The sequence below is a fragment of the Ictalurus furcatus genome, chromosome 20, assembly GCF_023375685.1.
Source record: "Ictalurus furcatus strain D&B chromosome 20, Billie_1.0, whole genome shotgun sequence".
In the NCBI taxonomy this organism is placed as follows: Eukaryota; Metazoa; Chordata; class Actinopteri; order Siluriformes; family Ictaluridae; genus Ictalurus; species Ictalurus furcatus.
Genome location: NC_071274.1, coordinates 12,436,367 through 12,451,452, shown reverse-complemented (window position 1 = coordinate 12,451,452; position 15,086 = coordinate 12,436,367). Strand labels below are relative to the sequence as shown.

Genomic DNA, 15,086 nt, shown 5'->3' with positions numbered 1-15,086 from the left:
TTCCCCCCAGTGTCACAAACGACTCATTCAATGATCTGTTCTACAGGATTCATTCTAAACTCCTCCTTTCAGAGAGCATACTCTGCTCCGATTGGACAGATGTCCCAGTCTGTTGTGATTGGTCTACCGCTGTCAGCGTGTTTCAAAAAGGAAACGCTCACTACCATAACGAGTTTCAGCTCCATCTGTCAGCAAGCAGCCAGTCAAGACCAGAGGCGGGGTTTATTGTTACAAACCTACGTAGGTTAGTACAGGAAATAAGTCTGGAATCACTAACGACTCGTTTCAGCTGTTCAGAATCAGTTCCTTCTTTGAGAGTTAATAACCTCGGTTGTCGTGCACTTTGCAGATTTTTCACCTTCACAAACAGCTACATAACACTTCATGAAAGGTAATATTTGAAAAACCATAATAGGTGCACATTAATATGGCTTATAAATAAGAACGCTTATATCAATTAGCATTTTGGGGTTCTATTTATTATTTTTGTGTATTGTTTTTTTCAGTAATGTAAAACGTAACTGTGAGGAATAACGTACAATTTAACTTCTTGTTACTCAGCTGACTTTCTGCTCTAGGGCTCTCTGATCTCTGATGAGATGATTATTCCCAGTTACAGTAACAGTGACCAGTTTTATTTGAAATAAAAGCACAAGATACTTGAAATACTTGCGGATTTAAACGGATCTTTCTCTCTACCTCGTTATCTAAACTGCACTAAATCATTCAGTGCAGCCAAAATGAACCAGGCTTAAAAACGTAAAAAATTAACTCTGCCTTCCTCGTTACTATACTATGAAATGACTGCACATATTTCACTACCACATCAAGAACGATGAAGCCCCATGAATGAAATTTAAGGAGGCTTTAAAGTTCAACCAGTTAGTATATATCACTCACCAAGTACTGAGCGTTTGGGTGCTTTCGTTTTTAAAGTGTGTGCATCTCGACCGTGGTCTGCTATGAGATAAGGTATCTCTGCGTTTACTTTCACTGAGGGATCAGTGTTTTTGGTTCTCTATACAGGCGCTAGAGAGAGCGAGAGAGTGAGAGAGAGCGAGAGAGAGAGAGCAAGCGAGAGAGAGCTCGGTTCACCCTCTTGTTTTCTACAGTACCAGTCATGTCCACGTGAATGCAGTGTGAAATGACATTAAACCACCCCCCCCCCCACATTCAGCTCTGTTTGACAGCTTTGTTTAACTTCTTGTTATCTAAGCAAGAAGGCTGTATGTTGCAAGAGTTATCTGTCAGTCTGTTTTTTGGTGTTCCTTAAAACTGCATCTGCATTGTCGGGTCTGAAAACAGTGTACATGCTGCATTACATGGTGTATCAGCGCTGCATATCAATGGCTTCACTGTGGTATTACCCAGGAATGGAGGCCTGTGTGCACTTACATGTCTGTTATTTGTTAATAAATAGCTAGTTGAATATAAAAATCACAGATGATCATTTTTCATGCATGCATCCAGCCTTTTCCCATACCGCGTATCCTCACAGAGTCACGGGGAGCCTGGAGCCTGTCTCAGGACTCGAGGCACGAGGCAGGGGGACACCCTGGACGGGGTGCCAACCCATCGCAGTGCACAATCGCACATACCCATTCACACACTACGGATAATTTGGAAATCACAATCAGCCTACAATGCAGGTTTTTGGACTGGGGAGGAAACTGGAGTACCCGGGGGAAACCCTCCACAAACTCCGCACACACCGGGCAGCAAAGGGTGGGATTCAAACCCCCAACCCCAGTCGTTCGAGCAAACATGCTAACCACTAAAGCCACCGTGCCCCCTGATCATTTTTCATAATTGATTTATTGGACTAATCATTGCCTGAAACTAGTATGAAACTGTCTTTAACAACGTATAAATGTTTCACTGTTAGATTTAACGTTTGGGAGAATATTTGTAAACCATAATAATACTGACACACTTGCGATAGACATAAAATAAACATCCATGGTGCGTCAGGCTTTTGCACGGAACACACCGGGAGATGATGGTGCAGCAGGAAGCTTTGCTGCCTCTCAGGATTTTCATCCTGAGCTCAGAGCTCCGGTTATTGAGTGTGCAGGGTTCTCGCCTTGCAACACCGTATACCGTATAATGGATATAGGAACGCATTTGGGTCGTACACAACATTTTCCAGAGAAACAGGATGTTTTGTCAGCAAAATGCTTCTGAACATAGCCTAGCTAACGGTTTTTAGCTCAAATTTAATCAACTGTCTGTTTATAGATGCGTTATCACTGGTGTGGTGCGCTAGAAGTCTGGAAAGATGTCGGATGTCCCTACAGCTGAATTCTGGAGCACAGCCAAAAATGTGATCAGTTATAAAGGTGTAAATGCTACGTAGAGTTCTGATCTACAAAACAAAAAGTCAGTTAATCGACATTTAAAATCACTTCTGAGTTTAATATTGTACTGGACTACAGTATGTTCATTTTTCATTGAACAGTGACCGCTTATATAGCCAAATGTTTCTACAGATTGTCGTTAGATATCACTTTTGTCATATTACATGTTTTATCATTTATGCTGCTAGCATGTCACCTCTGTAACCTTGCCTTGGTTGCCTGCCTGCAAAGATCACACCGGGATCGGTGTAAATGCAGTCAGTCTGCACAGTGATGTCGTGTTTTTTTACACAATGTCACAGTTTGAAGTGGTCGGCTTGTTGGATATCAGTTCAGTTTGTGATCAGATAACATCGATGCTGCTGCGCCATCACATCATCAGCAATACAGCGAAGAGCGCTTACACGGTCTGTACAGATGACAGCGGGCAAAGAACAGAACTGACCGCATTAATCAGCGATTATTTCACTACTTGTGCGAGCATGAACGAAGAGCGCGATCTCTTATGTTAAGAGACTGATGCGAAAGATGCTGATAATCAAAATGAGAACTCATTAAATAGGTTAGGTTACAAACGTAGGGCATCTTTCAAATGTCACAATATGACTTGCAGTACTGTAGAAAAGTCTTAGGCTCACGCAAAGAAATGCTGTAGAGAAAAGATGCGTTCAAAAATAATGAAATTAAATGTTTCCTAAAAGTATTAAAAAGAATACTGTAAAGAGCAGTGAACAGTAAGAGATGAAACAAAGGCAATATTTGGTGTGACGACGCTTTGCTTTAGTAGTTTCAGGTAGAATTAGTGTAGTTTTATAAGAAAATGAGCTGTAAGTTTTATTGAGCATCTTCCAGAACCAGACACAGTTCTTCTGTGTTTTCTGTCTGAGACGTGTCTCTTACCACTTAATATCTTGCTTTCTTTAATGACATGCAAACATTTTTCTGTAACATTTAATTTTGTGCTGGAAAACTAATGTTTCGGAATCTAAATTTTTTTTTTATACTGACTCAGTAATGTAGAAGTCATAAAATAAATAATCTATACTAAAGTTTGTACTAAAGAAAAATAGGGTGCTTAAACTTTTGCACAGTACTGTATGTGCAGGGGCACACACACTAAAGCTGTGCTCGTGCCACGTCGTAATTACGGTAAGTACGAGATTCTGACTTGTCAAAAGCATTCACATCTTCGTAGAAGTCGTAATTACTACTAAACTATGAATTTTCTGAGAGCTTCGACTTCGCTGCGACGTCATGTGGAAACACTCAAGCAGTTATCTCGTAATATTACTGTGTAATAATTTGTATAATTGACCTTTTAATGTTTTAATAATGCAAGGTTAATCTGAAAATAAATGAAAGACATAGCACAGAGTTGGAGTTGTGGTTAAGGTTTGCAACAACACACTATTAATGAACTATTAATGTGCTATTAATAAACATGTTATTGTTACCTGATACGCTTTCTGTGTTCTTTCAGTATTTAGCATTAGTATAAAAATGTGATAAAGTTGTAATTATGTATTTTGCATTTGTATTTTGGCACATAGAATCGCATAATTCCGAGTGCGAGGATGTGACCGGCTCCGAGAAGAACGTCCGAATTGTCGTTTGTAATTCTGGTAATTCCCACATGGCATGAACACAGAGAGAGTTCCAGTTCATGTTCACTTTCATTAGCCAGCATATGAAGAATGTACAGCCGCTTGTCACGTGCCAGAGTAGAAATGGAAGAGAAAGAGGCGTAGCATCAAACAGACTTCACTGAATCTAAAAGTATAAAACAAGTTTTTGTGGAAAAGAAGTTTTTTAATAAATAAAGAAGGCAAAGGCTGACTTCTTCCTGGCACTGTTTTAGCCAATTCTGAATAAGGAATTGAGAGCTGTTGCGAAGAATTTATCTTTCTAACAAGTTCTTTCCTGAAAACGAGGAAACTGTATTGTTAGAAAATCTACAATCACAGTCTCCAGTTTACTCCTATGTGTGATTCTAAAGAGTACCTACAGGAAACGTATAGTGTGCTTAACAGCACTTTCTATCTCTCTCTCTCTATCTGTGTGTGTGTGTGTGTGTGGCAGGTTTGCATGTTCAATATGTACATCACAACGCTCCATCATGACACTTTGACTCATTTCATTCATTTGCCGTGCTTTTTATTTTCAGTATGACTGTAATGCACCTAAACACCAGTGTGGCACAGCCTCCGCTAGTTCATTCCATGGTTCAGCAAGTGAACAAGTTCCTGAAAGGCTCTTCGAGGTTCTATTAATTTCTTTACGCAACCCAATGAACCGTTAGACAGATGATTTAAATACGTGAGCGCGTAATTAAAGTTTCAAATCCTTTTTTGAAAGACATGCAGTTTAACCTTCTAGTATCTTAAAGAAGGAGCTCTGAGCTTGTCCTGAATGGATCTGAAACCATTTATTGTAAAGTGCACCAGGTACAGCCCCAATTCCGAAAAGTTGGGACTTTGACTTGTATTTAAAGATAAAAACATACAAAGACAAGGTATTTGATGGTTTACCTAATTAACTGCATAGTTTTTGTTTTTTTTTAAGATAAATGTTTATTTTGAAATTTATGCATGCAACATGTTCTAAAGACTCACCAATCTGCCAACAGATGCATCAGAGAATAATCCAACACTTTGAGAACAACATTCCCCAAAGACAAATCGGCAGGATTTTGGGCATTTCACCTTCTACAGTGCACAATATAATTAAAAGATTCTATAAAGAATCCAGTTAAATCTTTGTGTGTAAAGGGCAAAACCAAAAACCACTTCTGAGTGCGCGTGATCTCCGATCCCTCAAACGTCCCTGTCTTAAAAACCGTCACGAGTCTGGATATCCTGACATGGGCTCGGGAATATTTTGGTAAACCTTTGTGAGTCAACACCATTCGCCACTGCATCCACAGATGCAAGTTAAGGCTTTACTATGCAAAGCAGAAGCCATACATGAACACTGTACAGAAGCGCCGCCGACTTCTCTGGGCTCCGTCTCATCTGAGATGGACAGTAGCACAGTGGAATCGTGTTTTGTGGTCCGATGAATCAACATTTCAAATAGTTTTTGGACAAAACAGCCAAAGAGGAAAAGGACCGTCCAAGCTGTTATCAGCTTCAGGTCCAAAAGTCAGCGTCTGTCATGGTATGGGGTTGTTTCAGTGCCCATGGCATGGGGAACTTGCACATCTGTGAAGGCAACGTTAAAGCAGAAAGATATGTACACATTTTGGAGCAACTTATGCTGCCCTTCAGAGCAGGAAAACGCCAAACAACATTCTTCCCGGATTATAAGCTCATGGTTGCGTAAGCAGATAGTGCGGGTTGTAGCATGGCCTGCCTGCAGTCCTCACCTATCTCCGGTTGAAAAGTTGTGGCGCATTATGAAGCGCAAAAAATAAGGTAATGAAGGCCCCGTACAGTTGCCCAGCTGAAGAAATGCATAATGGAAAGTTCCACTTGCTAAACTTAACCAACTGGTGTCTTCAGTCCCAAACTCTTAATAAGTGTTATTAAAAGAAAAGGTGATGTTACACAGTGGTAAACAGTCGACTGTCCCAACTTTTTTGTCTTGCAGTCATCAGCTTTTAAATGAGTGTATATTTTCAAAAATAAATTAAACTCAGTGTGTTTTCAATATAGTTCAGGGTGAATTGAATCTTCAAATGATTCTTTTTGTTTGTTTTTTGGCATTTTCCATACTGTCCCAACTTTTTTGGAATTGGGGCTGTAGATCAAGTCAACGAAAGAGGGAATAGGTGGAGGCGAGAGGTACAATGGTAAAACAGTAAATTAAAGAAGAAGAAGTAAAAGACGAGGATGCTTTTTTCTTCTCTTTAAAAAATTAAGGGGGTTCCCTAGTCAAATTTCCGCTTCATTTAGTATTTTTTTTCTGCCTCATGTAACACAACAGTTAGCATACAGTAACCAATGCAAATACACTTGCTTTCATTCCATTTAAAAGCCGAGAGACATTTCATTGTCAAATATTGGACAAAAACTGCTTTCTGTACACCAAGTCATCGAGCCGAACTGTGGCAGCGATTTATTCATGGCAGGTGATTAGCAGTGACATAGTGTTGTTAATGCTAATATAAGAATATTCAGTATACACATCTTAATAAATGAAGCATATGTATCCTGGGGGGCCATGGTGACTTAGTGGTTAGCACGTTTGCCTCGCACCTCCAGGGCTGGGGGCTCAAATCCCGCCTCCGCCCTGTGTGCGTGGAGTTTGCATGTTCTCCCTGCTCTTCGGGGGTTTCCTCCGGGTACTCCGGTTTCCTCCCCCAGTCCAAAGACATGCATTGTACGCTGGATGGCATTTCTAAATTGTCTTTAATGTGTAAATGAGTATGTGAGTGGGTGTGCAAATTGTGCCCTGCAATGGGTTGGCACCCCATGCAGGGTGTCCTTGTACCCCGAATCCCCTGGGATAGGCTCCCTGCGACCCTGTGTAGGATAAGTGGTACAGAAGATGGATGCATATATCCCGGTCAGGTTCATTATGAATCCAGAACATACCCCAGGAACACTGGCAGGGAGGCAGAAGTACACCCTGGTGGGACACCATTCCATCACACAACACCATGCACACACACATTCACACCTAGGCAATCCACCTCCGCCATGTTTTTGGGAGGTGAGAGGAAACTGAAGACCCTGCTGGAAACCAGTGTGGACACTAGGAAAACATGCAAAACTCCACACAGAGATTAACCTGAGCTCAGGATTGAACCTGGGACCCTGGAACTGTGAGGCTGTAATGCTACCTGCTGCACCATGGTGTAAAGGCGTGTCTTATTAACGTGTGAGATAAGCTCTCTCCACTGTTTTTGTTTCATGAATCACCTGTCCATTATGATACAACATGTCAAACTATATATTAACGGTAGCAGAGTTGTAGTCATGTACGCATGAAGAAAGTCTATTTTCTTTTCTGTAATTCGCATGAAGCAACCTACAAAAAGTGTGGTTTGTTTCTAGCCTCACAAACCAGATGTCTTAGGCAGCTGTAGCTGAGACTGTGATGTTGTGAACTTCACAAATTGTTTAACTTTGGGGACTAGGTCTTGTTAAAAAAAAAACCCAAAGTTTCCGGAATAATTTTCTGAGTTGCTGAGATAAATCTGAACTGCTCTTCTTCTGAGTATCACTATGACGATGTGTATTCTTTGTTTCAGTCATTTTACTCTGTAGGTCTATTCTCTAGTGGAATAGCGAGAGGTACGTTTCCAAAAGTGTTCTTATTCAAAACCAATGATAATGGAACAGATACTTTTAGGATAAATTTCCCTCACTTTTATGAATGGAAATGTTTAGAAATAGATGTTTAATGGAAACTGTGACTTCTCCCTCACTGTTGGTGACTAAACACTGCAGTATTTCTCAAACGCTCATCAGTTGAAACACAGACAGAGGAATGCTAGCTGAGTGGGAGCTAAAGAAATAATCAAATACAGCCAAGACATATTTTCCTTGCACATAATATCTGAATGAATTTCTGAGAAAGAAAGAGAGGGATAATGTTTTAAACAGTGCTGGATTGTCACCTTGGCCTCAGATCTAAATGTGCCACAGACTTACCACCATGGCAATATCAACTACAACAATGCTAATGCTAGAGCTAACAAATTGCCATGTGGATTAAACTTTTTTTTTTTTTTTTTTAAACACATCTTAATAGTTCTTTAGTCAGACTTTACACTTAAGCAGCCACAACACAGGACAAATAGTTGGACTGTGATGTAATTTTTGCATGCAGTAACAGCACAGGTAATCAGATATTAAATTAAATATGAATTGTTAAATGAAATGCTTTCTGGTAAAAAGTCCTAAAAGAGGCATAAACAGTCATGAAACAGATGCATCTTACTACTGAATAGGCATTGTTTCTCTGTGTGGTTTTAACACATTTTAAAAAAACACAATTAAAAAAACAACAACAACATTATATTCTTTATGAATCTACACATCTACCCCAGATCAAAACGAGAGAATACCAAAAATATTCCTTCAAAAATTTTAATTAATAAATTAGACGAAGAAAATTATAACTAGGGAAACAGGAAGCCCAGAGAACAACAGTTTTATTTGCTTTTCTTCCACTTTCCATTATTGTGTTTACCGTGCAAAGGCACAAGCAAACATTATTATTATTACTATTATTATAATTATTATTATATATATATATATTTTAATTATTATTTTTTTAATCGGTCCATTTGGCGTAGCAGCTTTGCTCTGGGACATGGCACTTCAGGTATTCTAATCACTAGCAAGCATATCAGCAGACCTGCCAACTTGTATACATGTTGCTGATTCTGACACATACGTAGCTTCTGAGTATGTACAGTCATGTGAAAAACTAAGTACACCCCATGGAAATTGCTGGCTTTTTGGACAAGCAAACAGTTGTTCAGCTGTGAAACAGTGCGTACACCCATGGGTGTACTTATTTTTTTACATAACTGTAGTTAACGTCAGTTACTGTGTTTATTTAGGATGCAACAGAAAAATCTTGACTGAAAATAGTCAAAAATAGCTGAAAGAGGAAATAAAAACTTCTAAATAGGTCTACAATGACCTAAAATCGAACACGTTACAACCTGTAATCTTATTTCTAACTTACGCAAGTGCTTAGTGAAAGGAATATATTGAAAATGTTCCCCCAGACATCACCACTAACCCCCAGTCCAGAACTATGCATTGTTCCTCTTCAGGGATGGCAGGTGTGTATCAGAAAGAACCAAGGTTTGCCAGACATCTTCGAGCCACAAGTAGGACTCTGGCCTAGTTGCTGAAAATAGAGGCAGAAAGGCATGCAATACAACCCCTGGCAAAAATAATGGAATTATCGTACTTGGAGGATGCTCATCCGGATTTTTTCACTTCGTAGCAAAGAAACAAATCACAGATATTACACAAAGCAACTATTGTTTAATAGCTGAACCTTCTGGCTTCATGAAACATACCTCAAAAAAATTAAACGAAACTGTTTTATTTAATGGCAGATTTTTTTCCTCAGATCAAGTAGAGGAATAAATGATAGAATCACTCAATGTTGAGGAGGAAAAAAATTATGGAATCATCAACAAAAAACAATCACAATTAGTACTTTGTTGCTCCTCCTTGGGCTTTAATGATGGCCTGAATTCTTTGAGGCATGAGCTTCACTAATGAAAAACAGTATTCTCCATCAAGCTGGTTGCAACTCTCTCGAATAGCGGTTGACAGATCAGCTTTGTCGTGGACCAATTTTTAAATTTCCACCATAAATGTTCAATCAGATAGAGATCCGGACTGTTTGCTGGCCAGGTCATTGAGTTTATCTGCCTTTCCTGAAGAAAAGCTTTAACACTTTTTGCTCTGTGGCAAGATGCATTATCATCCTGAAAAATGATTTCATCATCACCAGACCTATTTTCTATCGATGGAATGAGAAAAGTGCCCAAAATTGTAATCTACACCTGTGCATTGACTGTTGAGGTTATCCCTGGTCCTTCACCTGACATGCAACCCCATATAATAAACGATTGGGGAAATTTGATTGTTTTCTTCAGGCAGTCATCTTTATATGTTTCATTAGAACGGACAGATATGCCATTAATTGATGGAATTTAATTTAACTTGTTTGAGGTATGTTTCATGAAGCTAGAATGTTCAGCTATTAACCAAAAAATAGTTTTGTGTATCTGTGATTTGTTTATTTGCCACTAAGTAAAAAATGTCACGTGAATATCCTCTAAGTGTGATGATTCCATAATTTTTGCCAGGGGTTGTAGCTGGCGGGGCCAGTCATGGACTAGGGAAAAACTTTGTCTGGACAGTGTGTTTGTGGCACCATTGTACAGATCCAGCATATGAGTTGCCTTCAATTATTCTAACAGTGGGACTACCTCAGGAACTTCTGCGCAAGGCTAAGAGAGCCGTCCGACCTCATGCCTCCTTAATGATTCATGTGAATAGCATATTAAAGCGGTGTCTAGCATTCTCGATGAATGTTCAAGCATTGATCATCTTCAAGTCAACTGTTTTGATATTCTGAAGTTCTTTTCTTGTTTAAATACGCCAGTATTCTGATGCTTCTGGCCATCAGAGGAGACCGGGTCGCCTGCATACATCTCGAAGACACACGTGGCACTAGAGAGAGGTTGAAGAGTAGAGCTGAATTGGAATGCCTGTCCATGGAAGGCAGCTCTCAAAAAGCATCTGTGTTCTGGGGCAATGAGAAATGGAAATATCTAAATCCACTGACGTCATCTGCTTATGTGGCATGAATTATATCTAGCATCTCTAACACACAGAAGGGGCAAGCTTTTAATAACCGGTTCGGCCCTGCGAACAGAATCGGAGGGAAACCATCATTCTTCTTCTGAATTTTAATGTAGATTGAGCAGGACCCTTTGTTCTAAATCAGAGGGTCTACCTTTTTGATTTTGCCTGTGTTCAAGAGGAATTCAGAGCGGGGTGAGAGTGGCCATCTTGTTAAGCTTGTGTAAGGCGGATGGGGCCTTTGTGGCTATAGGAACACTGGACCAGGTTGCGTTGACCAATCGGTGCTGCATGGCTAGTATGTTCGCCAGTGATGGTTTCTCAGGGTGTACTCACACTAGGCCCGGTTGCCTTGTACCATGCCCAAGCACGACTACCCCCCCCAACTCTCCCACTGGCCTGCACTCACATTGCACTTAACCTTCTTGGCCTGAGTACATTTACTTCATTATGATGCGCCTTTGTTTTGAAGAAAACAGGAAGAAAAGCGCTCTCTTGCATTATGATTTATGTGGAGTCGTTTGGGGCCTGGTAACACACGGCCCTCTCATGTGCCTAATGGATTGTCTAATAGATTTAACAGTTATGCAGCGTAGCGATTTTCACCTAATCGTGCTGCACATTTCAGATTTTTTACGGAGGCAGGTGATGTTGACGGAAGAATTTACAGCTTTACTCGCCGACAACAATTCCCCTTCATCAACAATGTGAGAACCAGACCCGTTATAAACCCAAGTATTCTCGAACAGAACAGTCACGTTTCGAGTTCTGTGCTTGGCCGGTTAGTAATCACACTAGATGCGTAACTCTTCAAAGGGGCCTGTGTGAGTGTGAGTACACCCTTAATTCTGAAACCCATGCTCTCCTTTCCAGGTTCTATTTTGCACCAGGTCCAAAAAGTAGCCCTGGTAAACAGAGCAGATTTTGCAGGGTTTATTTATACATTTGAATTTAGACTGTGCTAACTACACTTGCCATTGTGCATAAAGCAGGTTGGCTCAGAAATGCACTGTGTCCTGTCCTAGGTGTCACAATGCCATAAGTGAGGTGTCAGTCAGCAACCTCATGACCAGCGTCTACAGATTAGAGTGGTTGTACCAATTCTAGCAGTAGAAGTGGCTAGGTGTATACCACACACAATACAATAGGTTCTCACTAGAAGATCATCAGGGTTGGATGCAGCACATGTCGGGGCACAGAGATTTGTCTGGTAAGATCACCAGCAATGTCAATGGTAGTTTTGTGACCCAGACTGACCTGCTTGGGTTGAGCTGTAATTTAAAAAAAACTTCTCTAAAGCGGTCAATAAAATTATGTAATAATTTTTTTTTTTTTAAACAGTGTCTTATGGAATTTGATTGTGAACAGCATTGTTCAAAAGACTGCATGTGTTGCCACTGGCTGCATGTCACTATCTAATCCCACTTGAGCCACCGCCATTTTGAGGGTGGCTGTCACAGCTAGATTAGAGTTTATCAGCAGTACATGTGAGCTGACAGAGGTCTATGCAGATTTGTTTTTGGACGTTACTGAGGTCACAGTCGAACAAGGTGATTCAACTCCCAAGACATTATCAGCCTGGAATAACCTTCCAGTCATTCCGGTAGACATAGCGTCCTCCCACTCCTCGGACAAGGACCGAAGGAATGCTGGACATTGGGCTATAAGGGCAGCTCTTTTGAAGGACATGTGATTCCAAACATCCCATTCTCGGTTCCAGAATAATCAACTAAGCCATGCTGCCAGGTCGTCCATATGCCTAGCAAATGACTCAGGTTGCTTTCTTGCGTACTGTGCTATGCTTATCGGTCGTTGCCGGATGTAGGCGAAGGTCTTGGCACCAAAGGGGGTCATGGAAGCTCAGGGGTTAAGACATTGGACTTCTGCTCAGAAAGACAGTTCAAATCCTGCCACTGCTGGGCCCCTGAGCAAGGCCCTTAACCCTCAGTTGTATAAATGAGATAAATGTAAGTGGCTCTGGGTAAGGACATCTGCCAAATACAATTAAAAAATGTAATAAATAACTAAAATGCTATGTGTGCATTTAGTGTATATGCTTCAGTAGCACTGATTTGTTGGTTATCAGTTCCATATGCAGTTTTCCTCAGGTCATCTCCTCTATTCAGCCGTAGCATTTTGCCTAGTCTTGTATGAAATGTTAGATATATTAGTAGTTATCAGGTAGCGGTGAATGGTTTGGCCAAGTAAATTGTTCTTAGTCACCAAATCTATTAAAAATTTCCTCAATTAACTCCATGTAGATATTTGTTTTTTTTTTAATCAGTAATGGTACAAATGCTGAACAACTCTCCATAAAGTAAAATACAGACAATGAAACTGATTATTTTTAATCATTGAGATCTTCCGAATGGTGCATAGTGCTTAATGGTTAGCACGTTCGCCTTGCACCTCCGGGACTGGGGGTTGAATCCCGCCTCCGCCCTGTGTGCATGGAGCTTGCGTGTTCTCCCCGTGCTTCAGGGGTTTCCTCCGGGTGCTCTGGTTTCCTCCTCCAGTCCAAAGACGTGCGTTGTAGACTAATTGGCATTTCCAAATTGCCTGTAGTGTGTGAATGTGTGTGCGATCGTAACGAAATGATATGATTCTGTGTTGTTTTCAACAGAGATTTATGTGCCTCAAGATTGTTATACAGTTGATAAGTGGCACATGCGACAGCTAGTGTGCATAAACACCACCTGATATCTGTCCACCTGATGTCATGTCTCATGGGAGTTAATAAGATTAAAGTTATACAAGTTTAATCATTAGCCAGGGAGAGAGAGACCCATAAGAGACCAGGGATCTGGGTGCCTGTTAATGTGTGTGTGTGCGTGTGTGCGTGTGTGCGTGTATGCATGTGTTTGTGCGTGCGTGTGTGTGTGTGTGTGCATGTGTGCGTGCGTGTGTGTGTGTGTGTGTTTACCATATCACTGCAGTCTGCATTGAAGAATACCTCAAGGGACTGAAGGAAAGCACTACGTAGTTTCTCACACAGCCCCTCTCAATTTTCTTTTCTTTTTTTTTTTAAATACCTTTCTTTCCTTCCTTCTTTCTCTCCTCTCATTCCTCCCTCCCTCCTCTCTTTCCGTCGCTCTCTCCTGCTTCCCCCAGAGGTGCTGTGACAACACTTCCTGGTTGGTGCTAGTGGGCAGGGTTATGCTTGCGCATGATTGGTCGCTTAACTGGATGCTCTGCGCAGTACTGTTGTGCCGTTAGACTGCTGTTGCTGCTCTCCTGCACTCTCTCTCTCGTGCGCACGCTCTTTCTCTCTCTCTTCCTCCCTTGCTTGCTTTTACTCTCTTGCACCACTGAGGTGTTTGGCTCTCACACGCACACAGAGGGGTACACACAGGGGCTCGCTCACATTAACCAGTAAACACATCTACATGCAGTGGAGCAGCGAGGAGCCAGATACATGTTAGGTTAGGAAACACACTCTCTCGCGCTCTCTCTCTCGCTCGCTCGCTTGCCCGCTCGCTCTCACTCCCCCCCCCCCCCCTTTTTCTGAGAACGGTCCAGCTGGTGCCTGGGGCTCTGCTGTCGCGGCCTGCTGCCTGCATCTGATCACGATCTCTCTCTCACACACATACACACACACACACACACACACATACACACACACAAACCCGCACACAGAGCTGGCTCACAGGGAAGCACAATGTGAGAGGTAAGGATTTCCTTCCTTATTTTAGTTCTATCTCCTTGTTACTTCCACAGCAAAGCCAGCTGCGGCAACAGAAAGCCTTCAGGCAGTGCAGGACTTTCTGAGTGTGTGCGTGTGTGTGTGTGTGTGTGTGTGTGTGTGTGTGTGTGTGTGTGTGGGCTATGTTTGGATTTCCATGGAGGGCTACTAGTCTGCTACACACAGGAAACAGGTCAATTTAATAGGTTAAAGCTGTCACTCCACACAGACACACAAGTGTGTGTGTGTGTGTGTGTGTGTGTGTCAGGAAGCAGGGTGAAGATGTGACCCAGCTTCTGTTTATCTCTTTTTTTTTTTTTTTTCTTGTTTAGACTAAAACGGCACGTGGCTGGTTAAACGTTGAGCCGAGGAGCTTTTCTCTCTCCTTCTCTGTCCTTGTTCTGCCTCTGTTTCTATCCGTGTGTGTGTGTGTGTATGTGTGTGTGTTTTTGCATACACTCTGCGTGCTGAGCTTCCCGCCCCCAAAATGTAAATTACGTATGACATGTCTAGTTGGTGCTTCCTAATATGGGGTGCGCTGCGTTTCAGCAGGATCCTGCCAGCCACTCTAGGATTCCACCGGGGCGTGTGAGACAGAGGGTGTGTGTGTGTGTGTGTGTGTGTGTGTATTTGTGTCAGCGTGAGCGAGACCATTAGTTGGAGGCTAGAGAGAGAGAGAGTGCAAGAGAGGGAAAGAGATGTCTATGCATGGTTTTCGCTTCTCTTCGAGTGCGTCACTCCTCTCGAAAGACGCCATGTAAG

General features: G+C 41.6%; 1 protein-coding gene across 17 annotated transcripts in view; it reads left to right on the top strand.

Moving 5' to 3' along the window:
- The window catches only part of mbnl1 (muscleblind-like splicing regulator 1), a 74,578-nt gene that overhangs the window by 4,460 nt on the left and 55,032 nt on the right, over positions 1-15,086 (top strand). For 4 of the 17 annotated variants that reach the window (XM_053652214.1, XM_053652211.1, XM_053652213.1 and 1 more), the window contains exon 1: positions 14,484-15,081. The exons of 3 other annotated variants lie outside the window; for them this stretch is intronic. The gene's annotated coding sequence lies outside the window, so the exon portion shown is untranslated. Of the gene's footprint in view, positions 1-14,132; positions 14,310-14,482; positions 15,082-15,086 lie in introns of those variants that run through there. 10 more of the 17 variants (XM_053652205.1, XM_053652209.1, XM_053652215.1 and 7 more) reach the window with 8 other exon arrangements.